Here is an 18913-nt window from a genome sequence, read left to right as displayed (position 1 = left end):
ATAATTTAATGAAAGAAATTTAAGCGATTGAGTTTCCCGACAATATGGTCACCACTTGAACATGTGGGAAACATTTGTGTTGTTAAATTATTCGAACCATAATTTTTCCTACAAGCCCCGTCATAGTTTCACAATACCTCATTGTCAAAATCTCTTTGAGACGAAAAACATATGCCATGGATGAGGCAAGCCTATAAAATTCCTTGTTTAGAACTAGGCACAAAAATGTTCTTTAGGGCCCCAAAAATGTGTCAAATGTTGATGATACAAATCTTACAAAATTAAAACCATCCTTGATATGTCTCAAATTCAAACCTCCTCATCTACAATGTCAATAAATTCACATGGTACCTTTCTACATACATTTTAATCATCCCTCCCAATTTTGGGAGGATTTTCGTCTCCAAAAGCTTTAGGTTTGATGGAGATGAGGAAACCATTCCTTAGATTTCTTGTTGGAGTAAAAAAAGTCCTTCACTTATATATGACCCTTCCATCACACTTGAGAAAGTCCCTGTTGACTCATTTTGGCTATTTTATCCTCTTTTATATAATTGTGCCCTCTAGTAATTCTATTTGTGCAGATAATAAAATTCTTCAATAGAAGTTAAGACTTGGATCTCTTAATCCTTATCAAGCATGGATCTCATATAATTTTAGATTCTCTATATTTACTACTAAGTAAATGTGGATATAAGATGGAAGATTGTGTGTAAGAATTTTACCTTTCCTCTCCAATATTTTGAATGGCTCATATCTCAATGATCAAATTTTATTTTTGGGTCCTTGTAATATTTCCTTATTAAGGTGTAATCAAACTCTATCTCCTACATAAAAATCATTTTCAATGTTATTGTGCTTGGATGTAATTATATGTAGTGTCTGCAAATAATTGTACCTATAAGTAGTATTTTCCATATAAGTAGCACCATGTTGTCTTTAGTTTCTCTTGAATCTATACGTATATTTTCCTTATCCCACAAATGAATTTTTGTTTCTTCAATGCATCAATTTAGGCTACTACCTCCATTTTAGACTATCTATATATAATACCCAATGGTTGTGGAGGAAAATATCCAAAAAATCAGTTTCAAAGAATACTTACGGGTAGAACTGTGGAGAACGTTATCATAGGAATGTTGCATGTAAACCAAATTTTCATGTTATGTCCTTAGATGTTTATAATTATAACCTCTTAAAATATGAACTAAAGTACTATTCACTACCTTCATCTACCTATAAATTTATGGGAAAAAGGAAATGGATCTCTTTAGATGTTTAATATCCAAATTCTCACAGGAGAAACACAAAATATATTGAGGAATTGAGTATCACTATTAGAAATGATGATCCTTGGAATCCCAAGGTTAACCCAAACCCTTTCAAATAATAAACTTGCAACTTATTATTCTTTGATAGTATTCTTACAAGTAATCAAAACAAAAATATTTTTGAACTTATATACCACCACAAAGTGACATTCGTTCCCTCTTCTTGTCCATGATAAAGCCCCAATAAATTCCATGGGATAACTCTGAATGATATAGAATTCATCTCCCACCATGCACCAATATTTATACCATAACACCTCCATGGGTGTATCTCACTTGGAAAATAATGTTATGGTGTTATGTAAAATATTATGAGGTATTCGGTTCAATCCTCCTTATTTACCTATGTCCACATTAAGGGAATTGCGGTGCACCTAATTATTATAGCTGTAGCAGATGGAATCAACCATATGTCACATAAGTATGAGACTTCCATAGTTATTGATTCCACTAGTCACAAAAAAATCCTTAATACCATAGCATAATTTCTAGTGTTAGTTACTATTTAAATATGATTATGCAAGTTAAGTAGTGATAAGATCAAGCCTCAACTAATTTTATGCTTGAATTATTCAAAGGATGTTTGTTAATTCTTGCTGATGGAAAAATTTACTACTATTTGACATAAGATGAAGAGGTGATAACCTGGGCGGGCACAAGTCTAATTGAGGCTTGGACAGACTGGGCGTCGAGGCACAAGGGAACTAAGACTGTTAACCTTCCTATTATCGTAAATTGGCACATTTGGAAAGCACGAAACCGTATCATATTCCATGACCAACCTGTTATCTAGCAATTGGTGGAGGCCGGTATTATCGCAGCTTATGGTGAACTGCCAGAGCCCCCGCTCTCGCATGTGCGACAACCTCACCCACCTCCCCGAATAGATCAAGACACCCCGTGGGCATATTTTGATGGGGCCGCAAACCTGCAGAGCTGTGGGGGTGGTATCATCATATACAAATCCGAACAGCATTATTACCGAATAAAAGCAGGCCTGGGAATGGGGACAAACAACTTTGCAGAGCTCATTACCCTCCGTCATTTACTTCATTTTGCTTTGAGTCATCATATCTCATGCATAAACATCTACGGGGATTCAAAAACCATCATAAATTGGTTCAACAACATATCAAATTGTCACATTCACACACTCAGCATTATATTGAATGAAATTCTTGAATTCAAAGCAACTTTTAACAACATTACATGTTCACACATCTACAGGGAACATAACGAGAGTGCTGACAAACTATCCAAGGAGGCCACGATGATGGACAGAGGAGTATGGGAGATCACAGAGGTACAAGGTCATCAAGAGTACAAATACTACCACCGCCCATACATTGATCTGAGATATCAGCATGCACCGGAGCTATAAATCATCTGATAAATTTTGTATATATCTGAACAGTATTTTGTTAATATTTAAACATGTTTTGAATAGCACAGGCAAGCCGAAAGGCATTTTTGTAAACAGACATAGTATAGAATATTGAAATATGACCCTGCGAGGTACATCTGAACTGATATATATGAACAGAACCTATATGTATCTAACAGGCACACTGTGTACAGTGACCATAGGCATATGTGCATAGCATGATCTATATGTAATTTTCTACATAATGAAAGTTACGGATTTTTCCAGTGGAAAAAAAGATGAAGAGGTGATAATATAACTAAAACTGATGCTATGAACTTTATTAAATATTGGGAAATTCCCTTAAAAATATTAATATTCGTGACATTAGTGGGAGTGAGTTGAGAATTTAAGGATGGTGTTTATCTTTGCAGGATCAATCACCCTATCAATGACATGCCTCAAGTACACCAATGACTACTTGAAAAAATCACATTCCTTTATGTTCACTTGTGGTTGATGTTTTCTTAGTGTCTCTAACACTTCCTATATCCATAGCATGGCATGCTCCTCCCAAGTAGAACTAAAGATCATAATTCCACCCAGATAAACAACGCCAAATGAATCTAGAAATGGATGAAACACATCATTCAATAAATAAATAAAAGTAGCTAGTACATTACTCAAACAAAAAAATATTTTTGGCCACTTGATAATAAATCACTTCATCTTGAACGGATTCTTCCAAGTATATTTGCCCTTGATATATACTTTATGATATCCGGTTCTTCATTCTAGCCTACTGAATTATTCTACATGCTTGAGCTTATTAATAAGTAAGTGATTTAAGGAAAATGACACTAATTCTTGGGAGTGATCTTATTTAGATCTCTATAGTCAATGCACCTTATCTATGTCGCATTCTTATTTATAACCAAAATGATTATGGAACCACGTGGTGAAGTACTTGATTTTATGACATATTAATCCAACAATTATTGCAACTACTTCTTGACTTCATCTGACTCTAATATGGACTTTTTATATAGCCCCATATTTGGAAAAGGATATTCTTGTAGTATTTGTATCTCATTCTCCACATCCTTCTTGAGTGGTAATCTTTTTAGATCTTGGAACATTTCTACGCATGTCTACAAAGTTTCTTCCAATTAGCACTTCTATTATTTCATGCATGCTTCAAAATATTCTTTGACACTTATGGAATTGATGTCTTTTGGTTCTATCTTAAGAAAATAAATACATTCTACTTGATTGAGATAATGAATCTCTTAATTTGGTATGAACTCACCAAAGGTATCTTAGACTGCCCCTTATGTGCATTAATGATAAATAACCATCCTTGATTTGGTGGTATTGGTTGGAAGTTCTCATGAAGATAAAATCCTTCACATAGATACATGGGATACTAAGCACTACATCATAGACATTAAGAAGTAATGCAATGGTTTTCTTTTCATTAATAAAGTTTTTTATTGATAGAAAATCTAAACTTACATTGCTTGGTAACTTTTATTTCTACATCCTTATTCTCCATCCCAAAGGGTATGGATGAGGATGATCATGCATTTCTTAACCAAGCTAATATACTAGGTCCTTTGTAATGAGGTTTTATTATGAACTAGAATCAAATAGAGTGTCTACCTTGATATTCTTGATCTAAATATTGATATGGAATATCCTTTCATCTCCTTCTTCTCTTCATGATGGAGGATAATCAAGTTCACCTCCTCCTTATTAATATCCCACATAGAAGAGCGTCACAAAACATATCTATAACAAAACAAATAATGAGCAAAAGATGAACATTGATGATTCACCCTAGTAACGTCTTAGTGGATCGAAAAACCAACAACAAAGATATATTTTTCGATCCCTTGGCCAATCAATACAATCCATCACTAATCTAGTTGACACCAACCACTCCAATCCCTTTACAATGGAATACAAAAATCCTTTAAATAAGTTTCATCACAACAAATACTATGGGATAAAAATCCATGTACCACTATAAATCACCACAAGTATCCCACATTTCAAAAGTGAAGATTAACCTAACATCCCCTGCTTTAAAATAAAATTTTGATAACCATCTACCCCCCTATAATTTTATTAATTAAGTATGTTTGATTATTACAACATGCCCCTCTCAATTCTATTACTCAGGTTTACATCTAAACCTTACACTAGTGAACCATCAATTATGATACACATGCATAAACAAGGGATTATAACATATGCCCATTTACATGTGATTTATTCATGCCTTTCAGGTATTGTCCTTTGTTTGTTGCCGCTAATGCTTCACCTCTATCCTAGCAATGTTTTTCCTCATGCTTTCAAATTTATAGCATCTTCCCTTACCATTGAAGTGGATTAATCTCATTTAACTTGTCATGGTTTATACAAATATTATTACAAGGTGAAAAATGAGCATTCATGGTTATAAGGATATCAATTTGACCTAATTGCAAGCAACATCTCTGGACTCCTTTTACATAAAATGAAATGATTAGTTTAACCCATATACCATATAATAACTAAACAAAACATTATGTGGTAATTATTGCATCATGTGGTTGTGTATTATTTCCCATTGAGGAAATAGATATTCATTCATGGATAAATATTTGGTGTACCCAACTTCACCCATTTCTCTAAACATCTACCAAGTAAAAGCAACATATGCATCCACTAAGTGCACGGCGAGGTAAGACACATGATGCACCATATGCTCACTTGAAACTTTACCAAGTTCAAGCTCTATGCTTGTTGGTGAACATTCCCACCCACAATAATCTCAATGCTTGGGAAATTCAAAACATTTCAAGTTCACGATCCACATGTACCTATGAATCTAGTAGGGTTGATCAACAATTGGCACCATATATATCTCAATGCTCTGTATAGTGGTCTTCAAAAATAGAACTAAATTATTGATATATCTTCCCATTGTTCTCTTGGAAATGTGGGTATACAAATGTATATCATAACTCGCTCATTTAACTACCTAACAAATTCTTCACATTTCAATATATTTTCCCACAAGTCTTCTCTAATTAGACTAATAATATGACCAATATATCAAACATTGGGTTTTACCCCATTCAAAGTGACATGATAATCCTCCATTACATAATTATCTCACATAATCTGACAATGAACATTCAAGAGTATATCATCTCTTACTATTGAGAAATAGCCTCCTTGTGGAAAAGAATCTAACTCACAACTCCGCCAATTTGGTTTATCCTAGGTGGTTGGGAGGAATGATTGGGATTCTTCCATGTAAGTTTAATTCATGTAAGTGACATGATGAACTTTGATGTAATGGAACAAATATGTATATTCATTTTTTGGAATATATGGATATTTATCTATGAAAATAAAATAAAAAACAAAACAAAAATCTAACTCACAGCTTATATCTTGTCACTATCTAGTGCAACTAGATTTTTTCAAAGACTCCATGACATGTATGAAGTTGTGGTCCTATATGTACAACTCTTTTACTTGTTTGAGTTATGTTTTAATCTAAAGGATTACATGGTAAATAATTACAAATAATGTAGCTATGTAGCCATAATATACAACAAGGCGACATACAAGCATACATAGATAGATGGAGGAAGAGAAGAAAAGTAGTGGTGGAACTAGAAACAAGTATTTTTTATATTTGGTCTTATTTATATATTTTGGCCAATTCATTGGCCTAGTGGACTAGTCATCTAATCTCTCCAATATCTTCCCAGACTCAAAGGCTTTTTTGTCCTAGAAAAGAGGGAGTTTGGAGATCATACAGAGAAGAGGGATTTTGGAGATCATACAAAGCTACAAGAATTGTAATCATAGCTTTTCCATCCAAATATTAACGTCAAAGTTCTCTTTGTCGAAAAAAGAGGGAGTTTGAAGAAACAGAGTTTGGAGATAATAAGAAATTACAAGAATTATAATGATAAATTTTCCATCTAATTATTAGTCATTTGTGTTGATTATGTTAGTATAACTAGCTAACTATTAGGGTCAAAAGTTTAAATAAATTATAACAAAATATTTTGATTAATAATGTAAAATTATTTTATATATATTTATTTAATAAAATTATTGATAAATTTTAAAATTATAAATGTATCAATTATATTTTAAAAATTTAAATAAAAAATAAAAAATTGTAAACAAATAATTAATTAGACACGAGCACAACTCTTTTATTGATTTATTAAGTTTATATAATCGATTATTTAACCCAAAAAAAAAAAAACAACAACGTAATTGACTATGTAAGAAAAAAATGTGTTTCATTGAGGTAAAATAAGTTAAAAGAGGTAAATATATAAATATAAAACAAAAATTAACTAGTTATGTGTGGCTGGGTCCTAAATTTTGTTGCTGGGATCATTCATCAATCATAATTGCCACTCAATTTTATATGGATTGAATTTTTTAAATGTTACCTCGATTATTGTGGTTAGGGGGATCTCATGATATTATGGTATTTATGGTTTTGATAATGATGTATTAACCCATACCCTCAATTATTATCGTCATTATACTTCTTGGACCAGGTTGGAATGTACCGCCCAATTTCTTCCATTATTGTTGTCATTATACATGTGGGGACAAAGTGATCGATCGTTTTCTTCAATGTACCTAATTCTCAATCAATAATTGTATGATGTTGATCCCCATCGAAAATCTAATAATCCTTGTTAACATAATGATGGATAAACCTCAATTAACAATGGTATGATGTTGATCCCCATCCAAATTCTATTGATGGTCATAATGATGTGCAATCCTTGTTACAACATGGATAACTAACAACGAGAGGGTAGATCTGTGATAACTGTAATGAATTTGGATCCCACAACTAGAGGCCATAAAAATAATAATTAATAAAATTAGTTTAAAATAATAATAATAATAATAATTAATAAAAATAATTTAATAAAAATAAAATAAATTTATAACGAAAATGATAGGATGAGCTCTTTTGGATTAATTATAAATAATGGTTTTAATAGTAAATTGTTATCTTAAAAGATTTGTGAAGGCTCATCTAGGTTTTGCCCATATTATTATTTGCACTATTAGGTGTAAATTTCTTTGTATCGTAGTTAATCTTTTTATTTTTGGTAACACAATTTAATTTGGATTAAGTGTTTTGCTTAGTCATCAGGTTGAATTAGACAATAATGTTTATAGTATAAATAAAAGGTAAGGTAGAGAGCTAGGTAATCATTTTATAATTTTGTGAAATCTTATTGACCTCAAAAATAGTCTAGGCTCATGTAAAGAAAAAATTCATCTAAAGATGTCTATATAATATTTCTTCACACTCCCTTCTCCATCTCCAATACTTAGTTGATTTGAGAATGTGTGAAAATATTGCACACGCATTCTCTTTGCACACTCCTTTTCTGGATACTTTCCTTCTTCGTGGACTTGCCTCCACACATCATACTTATGCACATACGCATCTCCCACAAAACATGAACCTCCGCACAATGTACTCACCCACACTTCTTGTCATTACTTAGCATTAATTGTGTAAATCATGTGTAAAAAAGTCACTTCACCACTTTTACTATAACACTTCCTCCTTTTCCAAGTGAGGGGGACATAATGGGTATCATACTATGAGTTCTACTCTCCGTCACACCTCATAAAGCATGGTCATGAGTTATTAACTTCCACCTATTATTTTTCCTCGTCCAATGGAATGACATGAGAGAAGATGATATGTTAGTAATTATATTAAAGAAACAAGAGTTAACAACTAAGGGTTAGTAAAAGGCTTCATTGATCAATCATATATTTCTAAGTATAATGAACAAATGGTTGCTAAAAGGAAGAAACAACCTGTTTGTGGTGACACATTCAATTCACTTGCTTGTCTAGATAAAAAAATTAAAAAAAAAATCATTGGTTGACTGTTTACTGGTGGCGTTTTAGTTTATCTCATGACAAGAAGCAAAGCAATAGGATTTGGACCATCGTACTAACAAAGCCTGCATATGTTCCTAAAGTGTTTGATCTAAGAAAGTGTTGCAGTGGCTACAACCACCCTCCAAAATTTTGCCTTTGCGTTGTTTTGGAGCCTCCCCCCTCAAAATCATAGAATCTATCCTACATTGATAAGGTACTTGTGTTTATTTGATTTTATCCATCGCTTAACACTTGTGTTCACTTACTTGTTATATCACCTAACCACAAGTTGACCCAACACTTGGTTCATATCCAGTCCTTGTGTTGTTGGGTAAAACTGCGCAATCCTAGACGGAAATGTGTCTTCGCCTCAAGAATTACACAGAGCAGCCCAACAGCTTCCCTGCACTAAAAAATTGCGCAAAGCAGGCCTTTCTTTAGAAAATTGCGCAAAGAAGGTGTTAGGTCCCCATACTACTAGTGTAACCCCTTATTGTTATTAGTACAACCCCCTTATTATATTGTTGTGCCCATATAGTCCCCATATTGTTATTATTGTGCCCTTACATTATTATTGTTATGTTGGTTCTGATTATATTATGAACCCTTAGACTCCTATATATAGAAAGGAGGTCTTGTCATTTGTATCATCCAAGAATTATTCATTTGTGTAATGTAAAGGAGGTTTCCCCCTCGAAGGGGCTGAATTCTAAAGCGTTTATCTCTCTTTTCTATCTTTTCGTGAACTGGTTTCATAACATTTGGTATCAGAGCTTGGATTCTAGGGTTTTGTTGCTCCAAACAAGTCATCGTGGAATTTTCGCAATAACTTTTTTTCTACGACATTTCAAAAGTGAAAAAAAACCCATTTGAGCCAAAATCTCTCTGAACCGCAGTTCTGAATTTCAGAACTTGTCTCACTATATTTTCTAAGATTTGATCTGAGGAAGTTAGGGTTTTGCAAGCTCCAAAATTCAATCTCAAATAGGTCATCGTGGAATTTGCGCTATAACTTGTTTTCTGTGACATTTCAGAAGCTAAAAAAAAACCATTTGAGTTGAAATCAGTCTGAACCTCGAGTCTAAATTCAGATCTTGTCTTGCTATATTTTTGGATATATGATCTGACGCATTTAGGGTTTCTACAGGCTCACGAATTACATCCCAAACAGGTGACCTGGGGAAAATCATCATAATTGTCTCTCTGAGCACCAGATTGAAATTTCTTATGAATTTACAGAAAGAGGAAATACTGTAGTTTTCTATGTATCATTTTCAGATCCGAAGGTTGAAACAGTGACACGTGGAACTTTGTACAAGTTCACTCTTCTGAAAAGGTCTATAATCAAGTCATCTTGGGTGATTGTGCATAACGCTTCCTTGCATAATCCAATCTTGATCAAACTTGTGGGGTTAGAAATAGGACTCACAGGGCTACTGCAGGATGAAATTTTAGAACTTGGAGATCTAAAATTACAGAGTTACAGTCGTTTCAAGATCGAGCTCCTAAAGCCAAGAAAAGGTGACATGAGGATCCAGTAAATTGGATACTACATATGGAGCAATAATTTGATCTACATGAGGTGCAACTATTACAAAAGGTATGTATTGCATCTTCATATTTAGAACCAAATCAATTTTTATGGTATAAAGGGCTTTGTTCTCATAAACCACTTGTTACGTGGTCAATTTTCACGGAGGAAATGATAACACATTATGAGGATACAAAGAGCAACACCTTCTTTAGCAAATTGATAAATCTCAAAAAAAAGTGCTCAATGGAAGAGCACATTGAGGACTTCCAAAAAATTGAATATAAGGGTAAATGATATTCCAGAGAATCAAAGGTTTGATATCTTCATAGGGACTTTAAAGGATAACATTCAACATGAGGTTCGTCTTTGGGATCCTAATTCATTGGAGAAGGCATTCAGGTTGGCAAGAAAAATTGAAAGAAAAATTATGGAAAAAAGGAATCCCACCACTATAAATATGGAAAAACAAATTCTCCTAGCCTTAAACAACCTACAAGGTTTACACCACGACAATTGGAATAAAAAAGAGAAAAAGGGCTTTGTTACATTTGTGATAGCAAATACACTAAAGGTCATAAGTGTGCTGAGAAGAAATTATTTTACATAGATTGTGAAGAGGAGGAAGAAGAGGATCAAGAAACATCAAAAGAAGAGGATATACACTAGGAACCAACCCAAGAGAAATAAGAAATGAATCCGACCATATCTTGTAAATCATTGGCAAGAATTACCACTCCTCAAACTCTCAAGATAGAAGGACATATCAAGAAGAAAAAGGTTCAAGAAGTGAAAGATCACATCGAGAAAGAAGAAATGAATCCGACCATATATTGTAATGCATTGGCCGGAATTACCACTCCTCAAACTATCAATATAGAAGGACATATCAAGAAGAATAATGTTCAAGAAGTGAAAGATCACATCGAACATCAAGAAATGAATCCGACCATATATTATAATGCATTGGAAGAAATTACCACTCCTCAAACTCTCAAGATAGAAGGACATATCAATAATAAAAAGGTTCAAGAAGTGAAAGATCACATCGAGAAAGAAGAAATGAATCCAACCATATCTTGCAATGCATTGGCCAGAATTACCACTCCTCAAACTATCAAGATAGAAGGACATATCAAGAAGAAAAACATTCAAGAAGTGAAAGATGTTGGCATTATGAGACAAGTGTTGGCCTTGATGGCAAATCACACTGATGACAAATCATAGTGCAGAAGGATAGCAACAAGGAATTGATGATCATATTACAAGTATGAAGAGAAAATATATACACGTTGGTTCACTATATACCAAGTCGCGTATACAAGCAGGTTCACTATATACCAAGTTGCGTATACACAGGTTCGCTATATACCAAGTCGCGTGTACATGCAGGTTGGCTTCAGTAAAAGAGCGTGTATGTGGAAAACTTATCTTTGGTCCGTGGCGGTTATTCCTTGGAAGTTGTGCCTATGGTTTTGGACCATGGTGTCTCGACGGACGTGTTGATCCCTAGTTTTGAAGTTGATGGTATTGGATTTCTATGGTTTTGGCCCTTGGTATTGAGCAAGGCCTAAGGCTATATAAGGAGAAGAAGATCATTAGGCAAATACAATTGAAAAGTCTTGAATATCTGAAAAAGAAAGAGATCTGGTATGCAGGTTCTGGGTTGCTTGATCTAAGCTAAGGAGAGATCACACTGGTTGATGGAAGACTAGATCTAAGGACAGATCGGGATCTAATGGTTTGAAATGCACTATTATGATATGGTTGATTATGCCTATTTCTAGATCTGCATACTGACGCAATGTTATGTTCTGGGTCTAACTGATGTCTGGTACAGCTGCAAGTTAAGAGAATTTATTTTTAGATCTGTACGCAGGTTGTCTTTGGTAAAAGCACGTGTATACGCGGGTTTCTCTCATTGAAGTAGCGTATATCTTTTGAAGTTTGATTTTGGGGTTGCAGTTGGGTCTGACTGCTATTGCAGAGTTCTGTAGTCTGCTCTGTGTTCTGGTGACTGGTGTTGACAGGGTTTCAGTGGTTCAGTGATTCAAAGATTGATGATGCTAGTATTGGTTGTTTTGTGCTTCAATGATCTGTTATGAAAATTGAATGAATTGTGGTCTTCAGATTGTAATGTTGTGCTTCAGGAATATCCAGTCTGAAAATGTATGAAAAGTGGTACCTGAAGGAAAGAAGATTGTAGGCCAGCACCTACGTACTAGTATCTTAGCTAGTACAAGAGCAAAGGGGGGTTGGAGCTCCCTTCCAAGGAAGTTTGGAGAACGAGAGAAGGTTGAAGCCTTCAGCAGGTTGTAGCCTGCGTACTGGTATAAGGTTGCACCAGTACAAAAGATTGTAAACTGAAGTTTCATATTAAAGAAAGATAGAGACGACTTGCAGCAGGTGGTTTTCACCCACATTGGGTTTCCACCTTATATCATGGTGTTCATGTGTGTGTTTTCTGTGTGATGATCTGTTCTGTTATACTGCACCTGTTTTACTATCATGGTTAATAATGTCCTGATGCATTTACTGAAGATAAGCTACTGAATCATAAGTTTTCTTGTTATACGCTGGTTTCTTTAGACACAGTAGCGTGTACACACTGTTTCACTTAACTGAAGTAGCGTATATGTTTCTGAGCATAAAATGAAAAAGTTTTTTTGATAATACTGATTCACCCCCCCTCTCAGTATTATTTCCAACAATTGGTATCAGAGCAGGTCCTTCAGAGAAGCTTGATCGCTTGAAGGTAGATCGTTCATCATGAGCAACTATGAGAGAGAAGCATCAATCAGGCCATCGGTTTTTGATGGGACAAACTTCAATTATTGGAAGGTAAGAGTTACTGCCTATCTTCAATCTCTTGGTACAGAAGTTTGGGACATCGTAGAGACAGGCTACACTTTTCCTTCAGCTACTCCTACAGATGCAGACGAGAAAAAGAAATATGAAACAAATGCGAAAGCAGTCAGTACTCTATTGGGATGTATATCCCAATCGGAATTCATGAAGGTAATGCACTATAAATCTACAAAAGAAATATGGGACAAGATTGTCACGAGCTATGAAGGAGACAAACAGGTAAAGCGTGCTAAACTTCAAACTCTCAGGATTAAGTATGAGACTCTCAGAATGTATAATGATGAAAGTGTGGCTAACTATTTCCTTAGAGTTGATGAGATTGTTAATTGTATGAAAAACTTGGGTGAAGAAATAAAAGAGGCTATTGTGGTTGAAAAGGTTCTAAGGTCATTGTCCCCCAAATTTGAATCTAAAGTGTCTGCAATAGAAGAAAAGGAAAATCTACGAATTCTTACTATGTCTCAGCTTCATGGAATTCTAACTGCTTATGAAATGAGAGAGGGAGGTCCATCAGACAGAAGAGAAGCTGCTTTCAAGGCTTCAGGCAAAGGAGATTATTATGAAGCAAGTCACATGCCAGAAGATGAAGAAGAAGAATCAAATTTTGTCAGAAATCTTCAAAGGGGTTCTGGAAGGTTCAGAGGTAAGTTACCTTTTAAATGCTTTGCTTGTGGAAGAGTAGGTCATTATGCTGCCAGATGTCCTCACAAAGATAAGAATGACAAGGGAAAGGAACCTGTTAAATGGAACAAGAAATAAAATGAAAAGAAGAAAAGCTATTACACTCATGAAGATAGTGATGGTCTTTCAAATAGTGATGAAGATGAACAAGGTAATAGATATAAACTTTTAATGGCTTTTGAAGATGATGACTACGTGGATGCTATAGATGTAGAAGGCTTTTGTGAAGAAATGAAAGATCTCAAAGTTTGCTTAGAAGAGAAGAGTGCTATTATTGATTCTCTACAATGTCAACTAGCTGAAAAGGAAAAACATCTTGAAAAATTGGAATGTGAGATTGTTTGTCTTAGAAGGGAGATTGAGAAAACAAAAGCGATTAATCTTAAATTTGTTAAAGGATCTGAAACCTTGGATGAGATTATCAATGTGCAGCGATCTCCTCTGATCAAGACAGGTCTTGGATATAATGGAGAAACATCTCAAGCCTCTACCTCTAAAAGTTATCTTGATGCAGCAAGGAGAAGCGAGCAAAAGCCAAATAAAAGTCATCAAGTGAATCAAGGACAGTTTACCTCAAGAACAAATAAAGACCATCAAGAAATTCGGGGACAAACTGCCTTAAGGACAAACAGAAGCTACAATCAGCCACAGGTAAAATCTTCCCAATTTGCTCCAAGAATGAATGTGAATAGAAGCTACAATCGGTTGGATGATAGATCTGATTATCGCAGAAGTTTCTTTAATGGCCAATGCTTTTCTTGCCATAACTTCGGTCACAAAGCAGCTCAATGTGTTGCCTACAAGACAATCATGACTAGAGAAGCTCAAAAGCAAGGGAGAATGACTGGAACCATGAAAAGGACTTATAACAACTTTTCGGTTCTTGAAAATGAAATTGAATGCTCTATTTGTAATAACTTTGGTCATGAAGACTCTGAATGCAGGAGCAGGTTTCGGAAGACAACTCAGAAGGAACAAACCTCAAATGTCAGAACATGGAGAATAAAGGAGCCGCAACCGAAAAGATGTGGGATAGCCTTTTATGTAGAAGGTCAAGAAAATCTATGGTACATTGACAGCGGATGTTCGAAGCATATGACAGGGGACAAAGAAAAGCTTGAGTCATATACCGCATTAGAAAAGGGGAAGAAAGTTTCTTTTGGAAACGATATCTCTGCAGCCATAAAAGGAAAAGGTGTTGCTCCATTGAAAGAGAAGGTCAAAGTTGGAAATGTTTTGTATGTTGATGGATTGAAGCATAATCTTCTGAGTGTCAGTCAGATGTGCGATCAAGGAACAGAGGTAATATTTAGATCAAATGGATGTTGTGTTCGTGATCTTGATACAGGTAAAACAGTGATCAAAGGAAGAAGGACTCCAAATAATCTATACATATTTGAAGAAGTACCACAACAATGCTATTTGAGCAAGGATGATGAACACTGGCTATGGCATCGGAGGTTGGGGCATCTAAGCTTTTCACAAATAAGGAAAGCATGCAAATATCAGGCAGTTCGTGGTCTTCCAAATATCAAAATTCCAGACAACACTATATGCAAATCTTGTCAGTTTGGGAAGCAAACCAGAACTAACTTTCCAGAGAAGGAAGGATCAGCCAGCATACCTCTTGAGCTAGTCCATACAGATGTATGCGGTCCATTTAGGAAAAGGACACCTCGAGGAGAAGAATATTTGATATTATTCATTGACGATTTCTCCAGGTTTGTCTGGTTAGGGCTTATGAAGCACAAAGATGAAGCATTCGAAAAATTCAAATCCTTCAAAGCCTTGGTTGAAAATGAATCAGGACACAAAATTAAGTGCCTCAGATCTGACAGAGGTGGGGAGTTTACCTCAAACGAATTTTTCGATTTCTGTGAAGAACATGGGATAAGAAGAGAATTCTCTACAGCTAGAACTCCTCAGCAAAATGGGGTGGTGGAAAGAATGAACAGAAAAATCCAACAAATGGCTCGTGCTATGCTTGATGAATCAGGTACTCCCGCAACTTTCTGGGGTGAAGCTGCACATGTTGCGGTTATTATTCTTAACAAAACAAATGTCCGAGTAAACAGCACTCAAACCCCTCATGAGCTCTGGAGTGGTGAGACTCCTTCGGTGAAGCACTTCAAAATCTTTGGGAGCAAATGTTATATTAAGAATACTGATGAGCAACTTGGCAAACTTGAACCAAGAGCAGATGAAGGCATTCTTCTTGGTTATTCTCCACATAGCAAAGCATACAAGTGCTACAATAAAAGACTTGGCAGAATTGTTGACAGCATTGATGTAGTGGTTGATGAGAAGGGATATATTACTAGGCAAGTTCATCATGAAGACATTGAAGAAGATGAAGGCTACCCTCAAAGGCAGAATGATGAAGAAGAAGAACCTCAAGAAGAACCAGAGGAGCAGGCAAGAATAGAAGAGAAGACTCCATCCAGATATGTTCAAAAGAATCATCCACAATCTCAGATTGTGGGGCAGAAAGAAGTAGGAGTACAAACAAGAAGAAGAATTGCAGAAGCTTCAAGCTATTTGGCATTACTCTCTTCCACTGAACCACAAAGTGTGAAAGAGGCATGCAAAGATGAATGCTGGGTCAAAGCAATGGATGAAGAACTTGAGCAGATCGAAAAGAACAACACTTGGGAATTGGTTCCTACACCAAAAGATAAAAATGTCATAGGGACAAAATGGGTCTTCAAAAATAAATTGAATGAAAATGGAGAAGTAATTAGAAACAAGGCCAGACTTGTTTGTAAAGGGTATGCGCAGCAAGAAGGAATAGATTTTGAAGAGACCTTTGCTCCTGTTGCAAGACTTGAGGCCATCCGAATGTTCCTTGCTCTCTCAAGCTTTCAAAACTTCAAGGTATTTCAAATGGACGTGAAATCAGCCTTTCTGAATGGAGACTTAGAAGAAGAAGTATATATTGAGCAGCCAGATGGTTTCATTCTTGGGAATGATCCAAACCTTGTATGCAAATTGAAAAAGGCTCTCTATGGTCTCAAACAAGCTCCAAGGGCTTGGTACTATCGATTGGACAAATATCTTCACCAACAAGGCTTTTCAAAAGGATCAGCAGATAGCAATCTCTATATAAAAGTTGAAAAAAACAAATTGCTAATACTTGTTGTTTATGTAGATGATATTATCTTTGGCAGCAATGAAGAGACTATGAGTCAAAACTTTGCCTTGGTTATGCAGAAAGAATTCGAAATGTCACTACTTGGAGAATTGACATACTTTCTTGGATTGCAAATCCAACAAAATGAAGGAGGCATATTCTTGTCTCAAACCAAGTACCTCAAGCAGATCTTGAAGAAGTATGGCATGGAAGATTCAAAGCCAGTATGTACACCCATGGTTACAGGATGTAGCCTCAGTGCAAATGATGAATCAGCAGTAGTTCATCAATCAACTTATAGATCCATGATTGGGAGTTTGCTTTATTTGACAGGTACCCGACCAGACATCATGCATGCAGTCAGAATAGTTGGGAGATTTCAGGCAAATCCAAAGGAGACTCATCTTCAGGCAGTGAAGAGAATTTTCAAATATCTTCAAGGGACACAAAATTATGGATTATGGTATCCTAGAGATACAGATCTCACACTTCATGCTTATACAGATGCAGATTGGGCCGGAAGCGTGGATGACAGGAAGAGCACAAGTGGTGGTGCATTCTTTATGGGCTCCAGATTAGTATCTTGGTTCAGCAAGAAACAGAGTTCGATTGCCTTATCTACAGCTGAAGCAAAATATGTGGCTGCGACATCTAGTTGCACACAACTTCTTTGGATGATGCAGACCTTGCAGGATTTTCAAATCACTTGCACTTTACCAGTCTCTATCTTATGTGATAATACAAGTGCAATCATCATTTCAAAGAATCCAGTCATGCACTCAAAGACCAAGCACATACCAATCAAGTATCATTTTCTTCGGGAACAAGTGCTTAAGCAGAAGGTCAAGTTGGAGTATGTTCCTTCTAAGGAACAAGTTGCTGATATTCTCACAAAACCACTGCCCAGGGAAACTTTTGAATATCTCAGACAAAAGCTGGGAGTAGTTGATGCTTCATCCTGCTGTTGAAGCTTGTCTGTTCTACAAAAAAGTTGGTATACGCAAGTTACGTAAGGGATATTCGTGTATGTACGCAGATTTATGCTGGGAAAGTCGCGTGTATGACGTGCGCGTGTTGTAGAAAGCATATCCGCGTACATACGCTGTTTTATGGAGTAGAAGTCACGTATATGGAGTTCTGAATAGCAAGGGCAGACTCTGGTTGGAGAAGGTCTGAGATGGGTATGCCAGAATTCTTCAGGCACAGTTTCAGGGGGTGCAGCAGGCACAGGTTCAGGGGGAACAGCTTAAAGTCTCATAAAGCATTGTTGGCATTTAGATGCTTTTGGTTCTAGTACACAACTGTTGTTGATTTTAGGAGAAGGAGCTCAGAAGGAAATCTTGATGCTGCTTGTGACTTTCATAAGTCTTGGTCTAGATTTGTTGTCTCTATGTCATGTATCTCTTTTATCTCTTTTATGGTGTCAAGGTCATGTAACGGCCTATGTTGGTTTCCCCACTATGTCTGGGATGAATGATGTAATATAATTGGTTGTTATATGTAACTTTCTGATGTATCCCCTCTTGGAGTATGGATGTATGTATTGAGCCTTTTGGTGATAGGAAGGTCTTGGTTCTTTTGAAGAACATATTTTGCAGATATTGCCTACAGTCAGGGGGAGCATGTTTCAGCACAGCCAAGCAGAGATATCAGCATGTACTCAGGGGGAGCATAGCCCTTTGCCCTTGATGACAAAGGGGGAGAATGGTTCTAAGGATCTTGGGGTTGCCATCAAGTCCAAAGGGGGAGATTGTTGGCATTATGAGACAAGTGTTGGCCTTGATGGCAAATCACACTGATGACAAATCATAGTGCAGAAGGATAGCAGCAAGGAATTGATGATCATATTACAAGTATGAAGAGAAAATATATACACGCTGGTTCACTATATACCAAGTCGCGTATACAAGCAGGTTCACTATATACCAAGTTGCGTATACACAGGTTCGCTATATACCAAGTCGCGTGTACACGCAGGTTGGCTTCAGTAAAAGAGCGTGTATGTGGAAAACTTATCTTTGGTCCGTGGCGGTTATTCCTTGGAAGTTGTGCCTATGGTTTTG

Source organism: Pinus tabuliformis, chromosome 2_2 (genome assembly GCF_031772625.1).
Source record: "Pinus tabuliformis cultivar Carrire ecotype Pingquan chromosome 2_2, CPIR1, whole genome shotgun sequence".
Classification (NCBI taxonomy): Eukaryota; Viridiplantae; Streptophyta; class Pinopsida; order Pinales; family Pinaceae; genus Pinus; species Pinus tabuliformis.
This window is presented reverse-complemented; position numbering follows the sequence as displayed.